This window comes from Sphaeramia orbicularis, chromosome 8, assembly GCF_902148855.1.
Source record: "Sphaeramia orbicularis chromosome 8, fSphaOr1.1, whole genome shotgun sequence".
NCBI classification, from domain to species: Eukaryota; Metazoa; Chordata; class Actinopteri; order Kurtiformes; family Apogonidae; genus Sphaeramia; species Sphaeramia orbicularis.
The window spans coordinates 55,587,056-55,604,914 of NC_043964.1; the positions used below are offsets into that span (position 1 = coordinate 55,587,056).

The following is a 17,859-nucleotide window of genomic DNA, read 5'->3' on the forward strand; positions in this document are numbered from 1 at the left end:
TCTGGGTCTGTTGGATGCTTTCAGCCTTTGCATTGGGGATTTTCCCGCCGTTGAACTCAGGTTCATGTAAATGTCAGGATAGGTGATTTCTGTCCCAGATCAGTGTTGGTAGAACAGCTGTTGTTTGGTAGCTTGGATGGATCCATGTCCAGTCCAGTTGTCTTTAATTCCATCTGATATTCCACAGTTTTCTGCTCTGGCTGCAGTTACTGCTATACTCCGCCATGTTGAGCTGCTTTGTTTTTGACACTCAGTCTGACTGAGAGGGGCGTGGCCTGGGGGCGTGGCCTGGGGGGAAGTGACGGATGTGCATTCACTCTATTATTTCCTCCATGTTTCGTGTGCAAACACATTCTAGTTTTCATTCAGAAAGGGAACTTGGTTCTCATGTCAACTTCAGTTAATGTTGAACTTTTGATGCACAGAAAGGGTTACTATGTTGACTATGGTTACTATGGTTACTATGGTTACCATAGGGCAGTTGTTCTTAACCTTGTTGGAGGTACTGAACCCCACCAGTTTCATATGCGCATTCACCGAACCCTTCTTTATTAAAAAATACATTATAATTTTTTTCAAATTCAAGACACAGGCATATGTTTTACTGGTGCACAAAATGAACCGTGCATTAACATCACTGTGTTCAAAGAACAAAACCAATACAGTGCATGAACTCACAACAAATTCCATACCTTTTCACAAAGACATGACCTTTTTTAATACAACCACACTGAAATGGTTTTAATTTTTAACCTTATGTATTCCAATAATGAACTTATTGTATTTATGCTATTTATCATTTTTAACATTTTAACACACACCCATCACCTAATTTCCATCAGGCTACAATCATAATGAATATTTACTGTAAATCAGTGTGACTTCTGCTGTTGTGCATATGTATGTGTAGGCTGTCAGGTCAACCCGGTTTTCATTTCATCTCGCTCCGAACTTTCCGAACCACGCAATTTTGACATAAAAAAAAGATAATTGCATGTAGTGTATCAAAAAAAAGTTCTCGTTATACTCCTTCAGTATTTTTGTGATCGTTGTTTTATTACGGCACTAGCTCGGCTTTAGCGTAATACGATTTCTCCATCCGCGACGGTGCGTCGGTTGTCACATGATTGTAACTGACCAGTGTGGTGACCGAAAAATGTAAACAAACGCTACACATGGCTGCCTCCGTGGTTAACAGGAAGTAGCAAAAGTCATAACAACGATGTGGAAAATACTCAAATAATTCATCGTCAGACGAGTGGAAGAGATTATAAACACTTCCGGATGTGTTGTAGTGCTGTAAGCAACAACAATACACCGCGTATATTGGATGTCAATCAGAGAAAGAGTCTCCAAAGCCGTTTGTTTACATACACGGACCTAGGCCGACAGGTCCTGACCTCCGCCGAACCCCTGAGACTGACTCACCGAACCCCTAGGGTTCGATCGAACCCAGGTTAAGAACCACTGCTATAGGGATTTAACCCTTTGATGCATGAATTATGAGGTCCTTAGTCCAGATTGTTTTTTCTGGGTGTGTTTATTCCTCTTTAATCATGAAAAAAAATAATGTGATATAAATTTTAAATGAAGCTGTTTTCTATGGAGTTACAAAAACACCTACTCAGCTGGACACCATGTGTTTAATTTTTGAAAAAAAGAAACATGTATTTAAAATGCAATATCAGAAAGTGATATACTGAGTGAAAACGATGAAACATTTTTAAAAGCAGCTAATCTGATGTTTTCTCACATTTTAGCATACTTTAAAAGTAATTATTACTCACTTCATCTAGATGACGGAAAAAAAAAATTTGGTTAAGAAAACTGTTACTTACAGTCTAATAACAAGTAGCAATTTCTTGACTCTCAAACATACAGTATTAGTGAAGATCAGGTTTATCAAGAACAGCAAAGTTGTCTGATATGGAACTAAAACAACAAAACCCATGAATATACAAGAGAACAGCTGTAGAATAACTGTCCACTGGAGTGACCACTGGACTGACCACTGGACTGACCACTGTGCATGAAAGGGTTTAGATTGTGTTAGTTGAATTCATTTAACTGTTTTACTGTGAAAATAATTCAGAGACGATTCCAGCTGTAGAAGAGGATATGCAAGGGACTGTCCCAGAACTAAGGGACTGTCCCAGAACTAAGGGACTGTCCCAAAACTAAGGGACTGTCCCAGAACTAAGGGACTGTCCCAGAACTAAGGGACTGTCCCAAAACTAAGGGACTGTCCCAGAACTAAGGGACTGTCCCAGAACTAAGGGACTGTCCCAGAGCTAAGGGACTGTCCCAGAACTAAGGGACTGTCCCAGAACTAAGGGACTGTCCTAGAACTAAGGGACTGTCCCAGAACTAAGGGACAGTCCCAAAACTAAGGGACTGTCCCAGAACTAAGGGACTGTCCCCCCCGATGTCAGGTCCAGCATCGATATGTGGTTCAACAAAACTCATAATAAAGACAGTAGAATATGAAGGGGAGCTTCATATACTTTATGAAGTTTCCTTTGGTAAAGTAAATGTGTTCATCCCCAACAGGAGCCAGACGAACATTCTGCTGTTAGGATGATGGACAAGTGGAACCCAGGGCTCCTGACAATTATGAAATTATTTATTATTATAGAATTTCCAAGATGAATGAAAAATGCAACTGGAAGTATTGTGACTGTGTTTATTTATTATCTCTTATTTTTTGTGCGTGCCTGCACTACCTGTGTGGCTGGAAAGTCACGGTATCGTGAGATTCGAGTGCCAATCAGAGCAGAGCTGAGGCATCAAACGGAAGTAGAGCCGACAGGTAGAGGAAGTGAGAGAGAGAAGACGGTAGAGTGAGCTGTGGAGTGGACGGCAAACATGGAGTCACTGAGCTGGTAAATACTCACCTGTTTAACACTGAGCTGGTAAATACTCACCTGTTTAACACTGAGCTGGTAAATACTCACCTGTTTAACACTGAGCTGGTAAATACTCGCCTGTTTAACACTGATCTGGTAAATACTCACCTGTTTAACACTGATCTGGTAAATACTCGCCTGTTTAACACTGAGCTGGTAAATACTCACCTGTTTAACACTGAGCTGGTAAATACTCACCTGTTTAACACTGATCTGGTAAATACTCGCCTGTTTAACACTGAGCTGGTAAATACTCGCCTGTTTAACACTGATCTGGTAAATACTCGCCTGTTTAACACTGATCTGGTAAATACTCACCTGTTTAACACTGATCTGGTAAATACTCACCTGGTTAACACTGATCTGCACCACATTTATATTCTTGGACAGTTCGAAGTATAGATGTGTTTTCCGCTACAGTTATAGAGGTCTACTGAGGACGAGAGAAAGGGAAAAGAAAGGAGAAGTGACCTGAACTCCTGAATTGGTGAGTTGTATTGCTGTTGCCGTTAGCTTGTTGCTATTGTCCTTTGTATTTCAGTGCACTGCTCTGATTGCCTCTGCTATACGTTTTCTAATGTGTATATATGTCTGTAAAATGCATGTACTTGGTGTATTTAACTGTGCTGCAGTCGCTGTTTAGTGGTCGCTGGTTAGCGGACGCTAATTAACAGTTGCTAGTTAGCGCTTACCATTAGTGCTTAGCGTTAGCTTCGCCGCTGCTAGCATTAGCATGCTAACCCGGAAGTGCTACCTGCTAAACCGGAAGTACTATCCGTAATCAATAAAACCAGTTGAATGTTTACTGTGGACAAAAGTGACCATGCATTAGGAATATTAATGAAGTTTTATATATTTAATCATTTCATACATACTGGTCACTCCAGTGGACAGTTATTCTACAGCTGTTCTCTTGTTTATTCATAGGTTTTGTTGTTTTAGTTTCATAGCAGCCGACACAGTGTACGCTTATGCACCATCCCATAATAATACACTGACATTCATACCATTACTGTAACTTTATGTTCTTGATAAACCTGATCTGCAGTCACATGATTGAGTGTAAAGCAATAGCTAGTTGTTATTAGACTGAAATTAACAGTTTTCTTAAACAAAAAGTTTGTTTTTTTTTAATATTATCTCCATGAAGTGAGTAAGAACTAGTTTTAGAATATGATAAAAGGTGAGAAAACATCAGATTAGCCGCATTAAAATGCTTTTGTTTCATAGTTTTCACACAGTTTCACTTTCTGATATTGTGTTTAAATATGTGTTTCTTTGCTTCAAAAATTAAACACATGGTGTCCAAATGAGTAGACATTTTTGTAACTCCATGAAAAATAGGTTAATTTAAAAGAATAATAATAATAATTCAATCTCGTTGTTTTCATGCCTAAAGAGGAATAAAAATACTCAAGAAAAAAATCTTGATAAGGTTCTCATAATTCATGCATGAAAGGGTTAAAGTGAAATTCTGCACTTTTGATTCCTTTAGATAAGGAATTTGATGTCAAAACTGGATACAGCTGTAGATTTGTGATTTATTTGTGATTTATTTGAATGTGTTTGGTTTGATTAACATGAACAAAGAGTGAATGTAATTAAGTTGGCCTTGTGTTATTCAGGTTAGGTTTTTTCCTGTGATTGGAAACCCCGATGGAGAGCTAGGAACAAAAAGAAGAACTAGGATCTGCTGAAGTGAACTGATCTGATCTACCAGCATAGTAGGAACACACACACACACACACACACACAAACACACACACACACACACACAAACACACACACACACACACACAAACACACACACACACACAAACACACAAACACACACACACACACACTGCCCAGCCCATTTCTTTTTTTAAATTTTGTTTTTATTGGAAAAGGAACACGATATCTCAGCATTAACATTCACACATATGATATCTATTAAAGTCCTTTTTGTATTTCTTATTTTATACATTCAACAGTGTCAAACAGAAGAAAAAAAAACAAAAACATATGAACTGAGTGCTTACAGTTTTGGTATTTCTCACTTAAAAAAAGACAATCACAGCTTTCCATACCTCTGGGTTCTTTAAACATTACACATGTTTATGCAAAAGTAAAACATTCACAAAGAATAAAGACAGGGAGATTATAAAGAAGAAATTCGTAGAGGAGTGAGACAACTTCTGGGCGGCTAGAGGATACAAACTGAATCCATTTGTCCCAAATATGGTCAAATGTATCCCTCTGGATTCTGATCGATCCCAGCCCCATTCCATTATTTAACTTTGGACTCTTGACTTTTTGGACTCTTGACGACAACAGACTATTTTTTTCTGGATTTTTGGACTTCTGACTTTGTTTTTTCTGTTTATTGGATCAGAACTGATGGTAAACCTGTGTGAAAGTGACTTCGTATGGAAGAACAGAAAAAAGATCCATTAGATTGAAACTCTTTAAGGCGCTCCCAAAGTAAGAATTATAAACAGTTGTTTTTTCTGAACAAAAGAACATAATAATAGAACTGGTTGATCAAACCTTTGTTTTGTATATACTGTAAATATTTCTTTTGTCCATACATGGTACCACTTTTATTTCCAACTCATGTTTCCTGGTTTTCATTGCATTCTGTGCATCACTTTAATCATTCCCCCACACTAGCCGATCCTGGAATTCTTCTGAATTCTCTTAACATTCATTGCTAAACTAGCCTATAGCACAGCAACCTGCTAATGCTAATCATTAAATCCTAATTATATAGCACTTGCTACACAAGGCAAGTTAAAAGAAAAAAAAAAAACACAAGATAGAGCTGAGAAACGTCAGATGGACGAACAGATGATGAAACCTGTTACTGTTGCTATGACAACCCTGTTTCTGACTCCATGAATCCAACAGTAACATCCAAAAGTCTGACCAGTGAGACAGATGTGGTGTTTGACCTTTGACCTGTTCCTGTGTTTGACCTTTGACCTGGTCCTGTGTTTGACCTTTGACCTGGTCCTGTGTTTGACCTTTGACCTGTTCCTGTGGTCTGATGGTCTGGGCTCAGTGTGACCGAGCACTGACACCATGAAGGACATGAGTTCCTTCAACCACTACGTTTACATCCACACTCACATCTGTTTTATAAAAGCCAAAGGACCTGTGTGTGTGTGTGTGTGTGTGTGTGTGTGTGTGTGTGTGTGTGTGTGTGTGTGTGGGCTTTATAACCGATAAACTGGAATTTCCTGTCATCTTTAAAAAAAAAAAATCTGTCAATGATGCAATATTTTCGGTTAACGCGACCTCTGCAGACATGTAGATATCTGATTGGCTGCTGCTGTAGTCGTGTCACATGATCCCTGTTTCTGCAGAAACAGGAAGTGGCTGATGATAAAAATCAACTCGACTCAGTGGGTTCATGTTTCCGTGTCTAGATTCAGTTCAGATAATGAGTTTAACATGATCTGAAAGCTTGAGCTGAATTAAACAGTTGGATTCTCCAATAAAACGGAATAAAACCAAGAAAAAGTCTGTTCGACACAATTAACAGACTGAAGGACGCAGGCATCGACCAATCAGAATCCATCATTCAACACAGCTGTTAACACGTCTGTTATTGGACATTGAGGAAACATTCCATGGTTTCCATGGAAATAAATGTGGGTTTGTTGTGTGTCATCGGTCCAATCCCATTTCACCCCTTGGCCCCTCCCCCTCCATTTTGTATGTTTCGTGAAGGGGTAGGGGTGTCCTGATTCTCGATGAGTCTGAATCTGAGGGGAGGGGCTAAGGGGGAGGGCTGTTTGACCCTCCAAACGGAGATTTTTCAGGACCACACTACAAACGGAGCGGTAGGAGAAATCTGCCATAACTCAGTTCCACTCACGTGTCAGATGGAGGTGAACACAGAAAAACAGAGCAGCAGTGACCGAAGAAACACACACATGGACAGATTTACTTCAGAAACAACTGAATCATGTGGTCGACTGTTTAATGTGGTTTCAATGTGTTCTAGATGTCATTTGTGCGGTTTATAGTTGACAGACGTAAACAGATGTCCAAAGCCCATGGAACACAGACGGTTCCAGCTGCTGACCCCATGGAGAATTCTGGAAACAAAGTTCCAACATCTGTTTATAGTGACATTGACAATGGATGATGACGGAACAGGTCTGGAAGGGGGGGGGGGGCGGCAAAGGGTGAATTGGGATTGAGCTGTCCTGCACTGTAAAAAAAATCTGTAATTTAACAGAATTTTCACTGTTTATTTTACAGATTTTTCCTGTATTTTTAAGATACCAGAAAATATCAATGAAATGACAAAAATAGGCTGATTTTACATGTCAAATGTAAAATAACACGAAAAAACTGTAACTGTGAATAACCATCAAATTTCAATTTTTTACAATAATTTTTTCTCTTTTCACAGAAAAATACAGTTAAAATACATTTGCAAATGTATCATAATTTCACAAATATTTCTTTTCTAGTCATGAGATTAAACTGTTAATTTAAGGTTAATACTGTAAAAAAAACATAATAAAACGAAATAAAATTACTGACATTTAACGGTAAAATAAGTATTCCTTCTGTCAGTTGAACCAGACTTGTTTGTTAATTGACAAATATCTTGTGTAATTACAGGAGGTTTCACAACAAAACTGTTGAATAAATGTATTTTTGTGAATGTATAACATGTATAAGCACTGATAAACTGTCCAAATACAGTTTTTATCAGTGGATTGGACAACTGAGTCTCACTGAAAATTATTTATATATATATTTATAGGGAATTTGATTGTTTTAATACATGAAAATATTCTTTATTAAACATTAAAAAATCCAAAAAAAAAAGCAAAATCTCATGTAAAGTTAGGGCAAAAAACTGTATTTTGATTATGGAAAATTACTGTATTTTTATGAGATGGTTATTTTCCGTTATTTTACAATTTTTTTTTGGCACCCCTGCTGCCGCAATATTCCTGTTTTTTTCTTTTTTTTTTTCTTTTTTTTTTACAGTGTAGTGCTTTGCTGAAGTTGTACAAATATCTCCTTTATTTTGTGGAAAACTGTAACAAAAACCAAGTTATTAAAAGTAAAGTTAGGAATAAACAAACTCACTAAACACAAGAAAGAGCTGAGAAACTTCAGATGGACAGACAGATGATGAAACCTGGTACTGTTGCCATGACAACCCTGTTTCTGACTCCATGAATCCAACAGTAATGTCCAAAAGTCTGACCAATGAGACAGATGTGGTGTTTGACCTTTGACCTGTTCCTGTGTTTGACCTTTGACCTGTTCCTGTGTTTGACCTTTCACCTGTTCCTGTGTTTGACCTTTGACCTGTTCCTGTGGTCAGATGGTCTGGGCTCAGTGTGACCGAGCACTGACCCGTTCAACACTGAACAGAGTCACTCACAGACGCTGACGCTGACATTTTGGATCCGACACCTGGAAAGTCCCCAGATGTGAATGTGACGTGTGACGGACAGAGCCTCAGAAACAGACCCACCATAATAATGGGATTCAGCTGGTCTGACCTGGTGCACTGGTGCATTGTGGGTGTTGGTCCTGGTGCACTGGTGCATTGTGGGTGTTGGTTGTGGTGCATTGTGGGTGTTGGTCCTGGGGCACTGGTGCATTGTGGGTGTTGGTCCTGGTGCATTGTGGGGGTTGGTCGTGGTGCGCTGGTGCATTGTGGGGGTTGGTCGTGGTGCGATGGTGCATTGTGGGTGTTGGTCAAGGTGCGATGGTGCATTGTGGGCGTTGGTCGTGGTGCACTGGTGCATTGTGGGTGTTGGTCCTGGTGCATTGTGGGTGTTGGTCGTGGTGCGCTGGTGCATTGTGGGGGTTGGTCGTGGTGCGATGGTGCATTGTGGGCGTTGGTCGAGGTGCGCTGGTGCATTGTGGGTGTTAGTCGTGGTGCACTGGTGCATTGTGGGTGTTGGTCATGGTGCGCTGGTGCATTGTGGGTGTTGGTCGTGGTGCACAGGTGCATTGTGGGTGTTGGTCATGGTGCGCTGGTGCATTGTGGGTGTTAGTCGTGGTGCATTGTGGGTGTTGGTCGTGGTGCACTGGTGCATTGTGGGCGTTGGTCGAGGTGCGCTGGTGCATTGTGGGTGTTAGTCGTGGTGCATTGTGGGTGTTGGTCGTGGTGCGCTGGTGCATTGTGGGTGTTGGTCCCGGTGCGCTGGTGCATTGTGGGTGTTGGTCCCGGTGCACTGGTGCATTGTGGGCGTTGGTTGTGGTGCATTGTGGGTGTTGGTCGTGGTGCACTGGTGCATTGTGGGTGTTGGTCGAGGTGCACTGGTGCATTGTGGGTGCTGAGTGTGCAGCTGGACTGAGCCCAGTTGGACTCAGTGGCAGTAGATGAGTTCCTTCAACCACTGGGTTTCCGTCCACACTCAGATGGGGCTCATTTCAGAGTTGGGGGTCCATTTGGCGTCTCCCAGATACACCCACTGTTTTTTTTCTCCCCAGATAAATCTTTATTGAATCTGTTTTTAATCATTCTACTAATTGAATTGAACTTTAACACATAATAATGTTTTTTTGTATGTTTTTGACCAAATGTACACAGAAAATCTTAGCCTAAGAAGTCCCACCCCATCCAAAACGGACTGTCTTTGGCTCAGGATTCATACATTGAACATGAATAAAATAAAATAATTTAACATAATTGTCTTTTTTTGTGCTCACTCTAATAACACCAATAAAATCAATTGCAGAGAATATCTATTTTCTGTATGATATGAAATTTCAGTATTAAATAAATGTTTTTTGTCTGTCTACACCAGTGGTTTCCAACCTTTTTTGGCTCCTGACCCCATTTTACCATCACACATTAGTGGTGACCCCAGACTTTCAAAACAGACACATTTTTCTGCTGAAATGAATTGAATTTTCCTTGGTCAGGTTATGTCCAGTCAGTCCAGCTGTGATTTACAAGGCTGACAATTAAACCTGAACAAACAAGAACTGAAAATGTGAATGATGAAAGAGCTGCAGCATCTGAACCCTCAGTGGTCTGAGTCTATTTTGGCTGTTTTTGAGTTCTTTAGGTTTTGTCTTTATATACTATAGAAACTAATGTTTACTATACCCATGTTTGGTATCTTCTTTTTCAGCACAACTTCATCTATCTCATCTGACTATTTTTTTTTTTCACTTTAACCTACTATATCAACACAAAAGGACAAAAAACACACAAAAAACATAAAATCTGATTTGAAAAATGTGAATAATTTATTGCATAAATAACACACAGATGCTGAATGAACCTTTTCAAAGACTTTAAAAGTGAATATTGGTTCCAAATATTAAGTATATAAAATCCAAATTGTAATAGATTAAACATGTACTCAAATATTTGACCTAAAAGCAGATCCTTACAAAGGCGTTTTCTCCGGTTTTCTCAGTCAATTACTAGAAATTTCAGGCGACCCCATTTGAATCCCAGGCGACCCCATGTGGGGTCCCGACCCCAAGGTTGAAAAACACTGGTCTATACGTTCTGGTCAACTCTGTTATCTCTGTTCTAAAACTCCATAAAAATCTCCAAAGCATTCATATAAAACCATGAGACCTGCATCCTGTGATGTCACTTCCTGTGGCAGAAAACATGTTGAAGGCTCTAAGGTCCATCATTTTCTTCTGCCATTATTTTGTACTAAAGGTTCAGGATACACCAATAGTACAGTCAGTACTTGTCAACTGTGTTATTGTTAAATCATAGTGAATCAATCATGAAAGTTTTAAAAACAATAATATGATCAAATGGATAAAACTTCTATTTTCAGACCAAGGTTATTGTGGTTCTTCTGCCCTTAGCTCTGTGGCTCTACACAGCCTAGACAGTGAGTTCAACAAAGTGCCAACGTCTCAGGACCCTGAAGATGGTTTTCATAGTCTTTACTTCAACCACAATTTGTAAAACTGAAAATACAAAAAACAAAGATATGTTTCAGTAAACAAAGCATCATTCTGTGCTTAAACAATGACAAAGATTTCTAAATTATATATTCCAGGCTGACTATTAATTCCAGCATTTTAAGATTAACAAACAGGATTACCCAGAAAACAAAGACATTCCATTTGTTTTTGACATACCCACCGAAGCTAATCCTAGCCTATGGCTATCACTTTAACCAAAAACGTAGCTGAAACATTCAAACTATCACATAAGACTAAGACTAATGCGTGTCTGACACTTCAGCGTTCATGTTAGATGACTTAATACTCAGACTGTCTCGTGTCGAAGCTCTGTGCGTACTGAAGACACCAAACTTTTTACCGTAGTACTACAGCCAGAGCTTAAGAACGAAGCACTTCCTGTCATTCCTCGGGCATTATGCCGCTACATATTTTCACTACTAGAAGGCAGTGTTCACCACAAAATCTGTTTATATGTTAAACTGAGAGGCAGAATAATGGTTAACGAAAACTAACGAAATGACCAAAACTGGAATTGTAAAAACATTTTTTTAACTGAAATAAATAAAAACTATAATTAAAAGAAAAAAACAGAACTAACTGAAACTGTATTGTGTGTTTACTAAACTAACTAAAACAGATAAAATCATGGATCAAATTCCCTTGGTTTTGGTCTTTGTCAATGTCAGATTGATGTTAAATGGATTTCTTTGTCTCTCTCAGTTTTCTGTGCTGTCTCCATACGACACTTTTTGCTCCGTCACTTGTGTTCACTTGTGGTTTCCAGTCGTCTTCTGGTCCCCACTCTACCTGGAAACATGGAGACTAAAGCAGCAGAGTCCTGTCTGGGATTGATTTGAATACGACCACAGAGAAGAAGAGAAAAGATATTAAAAAAACCAAAACTAAAACTAAGCATATAGAAAAAAATGAGAACTAATTAAAACTATCAAACCTGCTCTAAAAACGAATTAAAACAAACTGAATTAGAGAAAAAAAGTATAACTAAAGAAAACTAAAGTCTACTGAAAAATCCCAAACTATTAGAACCTTGTTTTAGACATGCCATGTGGTATCTCATTTTCATTTAGCTCATGGAGTTCAGGTCAAAAATGGAAGAAAATGTCAACTCTGTTCATGCTTTAGTGAGAACAGAGTTAACAGTGACTTACACAGTCAAATGCTCCAAATCTTATTTGAGTATTTTGAGGTATTTTCCTTTTTTTTTTTTTTTTTTTTTTTTTTTAAATATAAACACATATGTTCACATTTATTATGGACGCTGAATCATATTACTGTCACAGGAACACCAGCAGAGTCTGGCAGAAATGTTATTGTTGTTGGTTTGAACTGTGGCTGGTCAACTCTGTTATTCATGTCAACTCTGTTTAAGGTTTGGTTTTATAAAAGGATTATCAGACATGTTTTATTATGAACAGACTTATTACAAGCTGTGTCCTAACTACCATTCTTCCTTAATGACATTTCAAAGTATTTCATTCATTTTTACAGGTTTATTTACAGAAAATGCACACGCTCGCAGCAACATGTCAATTAAATGTGTTGATATTTTGACTCCAAAACCAAAAGGTTTTATCTAATCAGACCAAAAATTGACTTAATGGAATTAGAGACACAATATCTCTAAGGAAAAACACTCTTTTAAATTGTTTTAACATTTGTTAATTTTATGTATTCTACCCAATTTGTCTGCAACAGGGTTGACAGATTTTTCTGCAACTACTTTGTTTTCACATTAAAAGTTTTAAATGTTACAGGTTAAACTCAGCAAATACTAGAAAAGTTGAATTTAAAGTGTGTTCTACGGAATACAAAAGTTTCATGAAAAGAAAAAAAACACTCCAAATGTTTGTTTTCTGTCTCCATGTGAAATGTACCTGCAATTCTGAAGTGAGTCATGTGACTAGAACTCCACGTTAGACGCTTCCATTTTCTACATTCAGCCTTTTTGGAAATGATTGAATCATTGCGTCCAGAAACCAGCGGTCGGATGGACGGTCAGCGGTGGGCCGTCAGGGCCTGCAAGGCCTTCTCTGCAGCCCTAAAAAACTATCTGAATCACAGACTGGTGTTAATTCTGTTTTGTCCATGAATACTTCTTGGATAATTGTAAATGGTCTGTGTGCTTCCTTTCAGAGCTTTTCCTCTGGTCGTGCTGCTTCCACACATGCATTTTCATATTAAAGCCTTTAACCAATCACATTTCATCATTTGTTGCCAGGCAGGGTCACAGTCACAGAAATCTGCCCGGAGGCCTTCACAGTCACTTCCACGTTCCCTCGAGCAAAACACAAGTGGAGATGAAACTGTTGCTTCAACCAATCAGATTTAGAGTTGGCGACACCAGGGCCCTCTAGCAGGCGTACGGTGATGTCAGCGTATTCACACCCTGTGATTGGACAGTCAGAGAGCGGACTAGCCAAAGCTAGCAAACTGCATCTGTAACAGCTGCACCGACACAAATACAGTTGTGTTGGTTTAACAGCTGTTTAGTCCAAACACAACGGCTGAAGGAGGAGAAGAAATGGATTTGGACGCAGATTTACTGTCAAAGCCATTTTCAAGACGGACTTTTCCAGAAAACCTGGACATCAACCCGGTCAGCCCGCCTGTGGGCTGAAAAATTCTATTAATATTCATCTACTATAAAAATATAATAAATCAGGACAATGGATGTTTTTTTTCAACTTCTGCTCAAAGTTTAGACCCTGATGTTAATAAAAGTACATCAGAAGTGTATTTTAGTGCAAACTTTAATGTTCAAACATGATTTTTAATCTTTGTGGGGTGAAATATACGCTATTAAAAATCCCCGACATGAACAATTAATTTATGCATATCATCGTCAATCCAGCCGTGATGCGGCCATGTTTGTAGTCTTTTTAAAGAGGAGATCTTACTGAATCGATTGACACCACGCATTCAATGAACTACAATACCCATGAGGTGTGAAACCCCTGCGTAAAATGCCTCAGGCAAGCGACCTGCGGGGACCTTTTACGCAGGGCGCACAGAGTTACAGGTAGCCGTGTACGGAGTGGACGTATTGTTTGAGATTTGTTTGTTTTAGCCATATTTAGTCAGTTTGTTATTAGTTTTAGGTAGTTTTATTGAGTTTTAGTGAGTGGCAGGGTATTTTATTGAACGTCATTGAGTGTTAGGTAGGTTTTGTTTTCTTGTAAACAAGAATTGTTTGATCAAGATTAGCGTGTGAACGTGTTGTGAAAACAGTGGTGAAGAAGGCGTACTGCACAGACAAAGACATGGCAGCTCTATTAGCAGAAATTCAGAGACGGTCAGATGTGGAACTCTGTGACTCATCTGAGCCCGACGGCAGCGGGGGTGCCGGGTCAGCGGAGGAGGCGTTATTTCAAATGGACATCCACCCAGTATATGAGTAAGTGTTGGTTCTTTGAACTTGTGAAACTATTTCTTGATGATTTCTGTTTATCAAAAATAAAAAATAAAACATGCTCGTCATTTTACAATATATCCATGCAAACACACATTACACATTGCTGACTATAAAGGTGTAATTTTTTCAGCCTCATTTCTCATTTGATTATTTCTACACATCAGTCGATAAGGTTACAAACAATGGATCAGTGAAGTTTTGAGGATTTGTTCACTTTGTCAAAAATAAATCACATTGTAACAGTCATTTCATGAGAAGTTGTAAAGAAAAAAATGTTATTCCAACTTTGTGGGCAATTTTAATAATACTACTACTCAATACTATTGAAAAGTATTTTTACATATTTGAACTGCATTTATCTATTTATTTTGGCTAAATGTACATATTTTATTATGTATTTAGTCCCAAATAATTATTGTCTTCATTTCTCATACCCAGCAAGAGGACAGTGAGGTCACCGGCCCATCTGGTACATATGTGTCATATGTGATTATTTGTGTAATTGTAGAGTCAAGTTGACATCATATACACTACTGTTCAAAAGTCTGGAATCACCCCTGTCTCTCCCTATGTTGACGTATCGTATCCAGATAAAGGTCTGTATGACACAAAAAATTCTACCCATGAAACAATTATATATTTTGCTTCAGAATTACTTCTGGTTTATTGTGATATAAATGTTTGGACATAAAAATATACAAATTGATAATGCTGAGCCAAAGAGTGCAGCCAAATATTCCTGCCATGTTCAACCAATGGCAGGAATATTTAGCTACCCTCGTTCACCCAGCATGTTCCATTTGTATTTTTTTATGGCCAGAACAATCACAAAACACTAAAGCAGAAGTCTAAAGCAAAAATATATAATTGTTTCATTGTTAGAATTGTTCTTTGTCTGAATATGATATGAACATAAGGAAACAGAGGGGGGGTGGTTCCAGACTTGAACGGTAGTGTATGCAGTACTGCTTCATCTTTATATTCAGATGCTTTTCTGCTCTTACAGATTGATGGAATTATCACTCCTTTGATATTTTTCTAACATCTATTTTCTGTTTTCATACAGCTCTTATGAAGATGGAGACTACATTCCCCCAGCACCAACGCACAGGCTAGTGGACTCAGAATTGTCATCATCTTCCCCTGACCAGTTTTGAGAAAGTTGTTAATAAAACTACTCAATTTGGAGACTAAATGACACACTTTGATCTGCTTTTATTGATTATATTCTGTGCACAAAGGTAGAAGTTGATGAAGCACAAGGTAATGTCATACCTAAAAGCTCCAATAGATGGTAGTAGACTCCTATAGTGGATAGAACTTATGGAAAACTGCCAGTTTTTATTGGAAGTGGAAAATACCCCATTTGGCACAGGTTGGCACACTTTGGTGCCAAACTGTGCCAAATAGAATGTCCGCCTGGTTTTATCCTTACGAAACCTTTCTGGAGGCTTTGCCCTTTGCTCTAATTATATCAACTTTTGTACATTTGTCGCTAAGGAGTTGCTGAAAGTGATCAATGGCATCTCTCTTCATGGAGTCACTGTTAGCAGGGTGTTATCCTCTGTCAAATAAGGAAAAAAACAGGCGAGGATAAAAAATTCTAATTTGTCTTTAAGTTTGTTCCAGTTTACTCAGGCATAGTAATAGGTACAATATTTTAGACAATGAGAATAGATTCTGTGAGGTCTGTAAATGTCCACAGACACCAAGAACATCCATATGAACCTTATTATTGTGGAGTAATTCTTCATTTACTTTGGGTATGTCTGTTTAGGTGTTTTTCCCCTGAAAATAAGGTCAGGGTTAAACAGGTTAAGAAAGGTCGGACAATTCCGAAGCTAGCAAGCCGGTCACAACCAGGAAAAGGATTTGTCCGTCACTTTCACTGCACTAACTACGAGCGGTACCTCCGGTACCCACAGGGATAATCTGTCCAACAGAGGAGTTGAACTGTTTTGAGGAAAGAAAGGAGGGTGGATTTTGTGTACAAATAATCTGAATGTTTGGTTAGTCAAATGTTGCTGTTTTCCTCAAAAATGTTGCAAGTTTCTGAGGTTCTTATTGCTGTTTTTTTCTGTGTGTCAGCTGTAGCTGCAGTAGAAGCAGACTGGTGCACCCCAGGTTTGTTTATTCACCAACGGCATTTATTGTGGCTACACCAGTTATCTATCTGCGATGCAGCGGCTCTTTATAGTGCATTTCTGCAGAATAAGATGGTTTTTATAACCATCAAATAGTTCTTCAGGGGTGGATTGATTCAGACGGAGCACTACTGAAGGCCTAGGTGTGAAATGCACGGTCCGCCACTGTCGACAGTGGAATATTACCGCCCAAATACAGACCTGTTCAAAATCTTAAGACCAGTTGAAAAATAGCTAGAATTTACCTTTTGCACATTTGGATCTTAATGAGGTTTTAAGTAGAGCTACAATATACAAAAGCAAGAAGGGGGAGTGAGACAAAAAGCACTTTGAAAAAGTCATTTATTGAAAACAACAAGTAAACTGAAATAGGCTGTTTATCAGCTGATCAAAAGTTTAAGACCACAGGCTATAAAAGCCAAAATCTGCTCCAAATTCTCATTTCTGTCGGGCATTCACACGGTCATGCCCTCCTGAAGCTAAAGCTCAGAAGCTTTCTCTTCTTGAACGTGGTCGGATCGTCCAGCTGCATAAGCGAGGCCTCTGGCAGCGTGCCATTGCTGCTGAGGTTGGACGCAGTAAGACAGTCATTCTACATTTTTGGACAGATCCTGAGCATTATGGAAAAAAAAAAGTCAAGTGGTAGACCCAAAAAAATGACACCTGCGCTGAGCCGGAGGATCCGACTGACTGTCCGTCAACACACAGGGCGGTCCTCCACCCAAATGAAGGCCCTTACTGGTGCCGACTGCAGCGCAATAACCATCAGACGGCATCTGTGGGAAAAGGGTTTCAAAAACAAAAACCCAATTCAAAGACCTCGTCTCCTCCAACGCCACAAAACTGCCCGTTTAGACTTTGCCAGGAGCATCAAACATGGGACACTGAAAGGTGGAAAAAAGTTTTATTCTCTGATGAGAAAAAATGGAACCTTGACGGTCCAGATGGCTTCCAACGTTACTGGCACGACAAGGAGATCCCACCTGAGATGTTTTCTACCCGGCACAGTGGAGGGGGGGTCCATCATGATCTAGGGTGCTTTTTCATTCAGTGGAACACTGGAGCTTCAGGTGGTGCAGGGTGGTCAAACGGCGGCCGGTTACGTGCAGATGTTGCAGTGGGCGTCCCTCATGACTGAGGGCCCTGGTCTGTGTGGGAACAGCTGGGTTTAAAAACAGGACAACGCTGCAGGTCACAATGCTCGCTTGACCAAGGACTTCTTCAGGGAGAAGAACATCACTCTTTTGGACCATCCCGCATGTTCCCCTGATTTAAATCCCATAGAGAACATTTGGGGATGGATGGCAGGGAAAGTTTATAAAAATGGCCATCAGTTCCACACAGTTGATGCCCTTCGTGAAGCCATCTTCACCACTTGGAGCAATGTTCCCACCAGCCTCCTGGAAACACTCGCATCAAGCATGGCCTAACGAATTTATGAAGTGATTAACAAGAACGGTGG

The 17,859-nt window shown here is 39.4% G+C and overlaps 1 protein-coding gene across 1 annotated transcript in view; it reads right to left on the bottom strand.

Annotated features, from left to right (window-relative positions):
- LOC115424903 (deleted in malignant brain tumors 1 protein-like) overlaps window positions 1–17,859 on the bottom strand; it is a 133,394-nt gene that overhangs the window by 40,017 nt on the left and 75,518 nt on the right. The window lies entirely within an intron of this gene.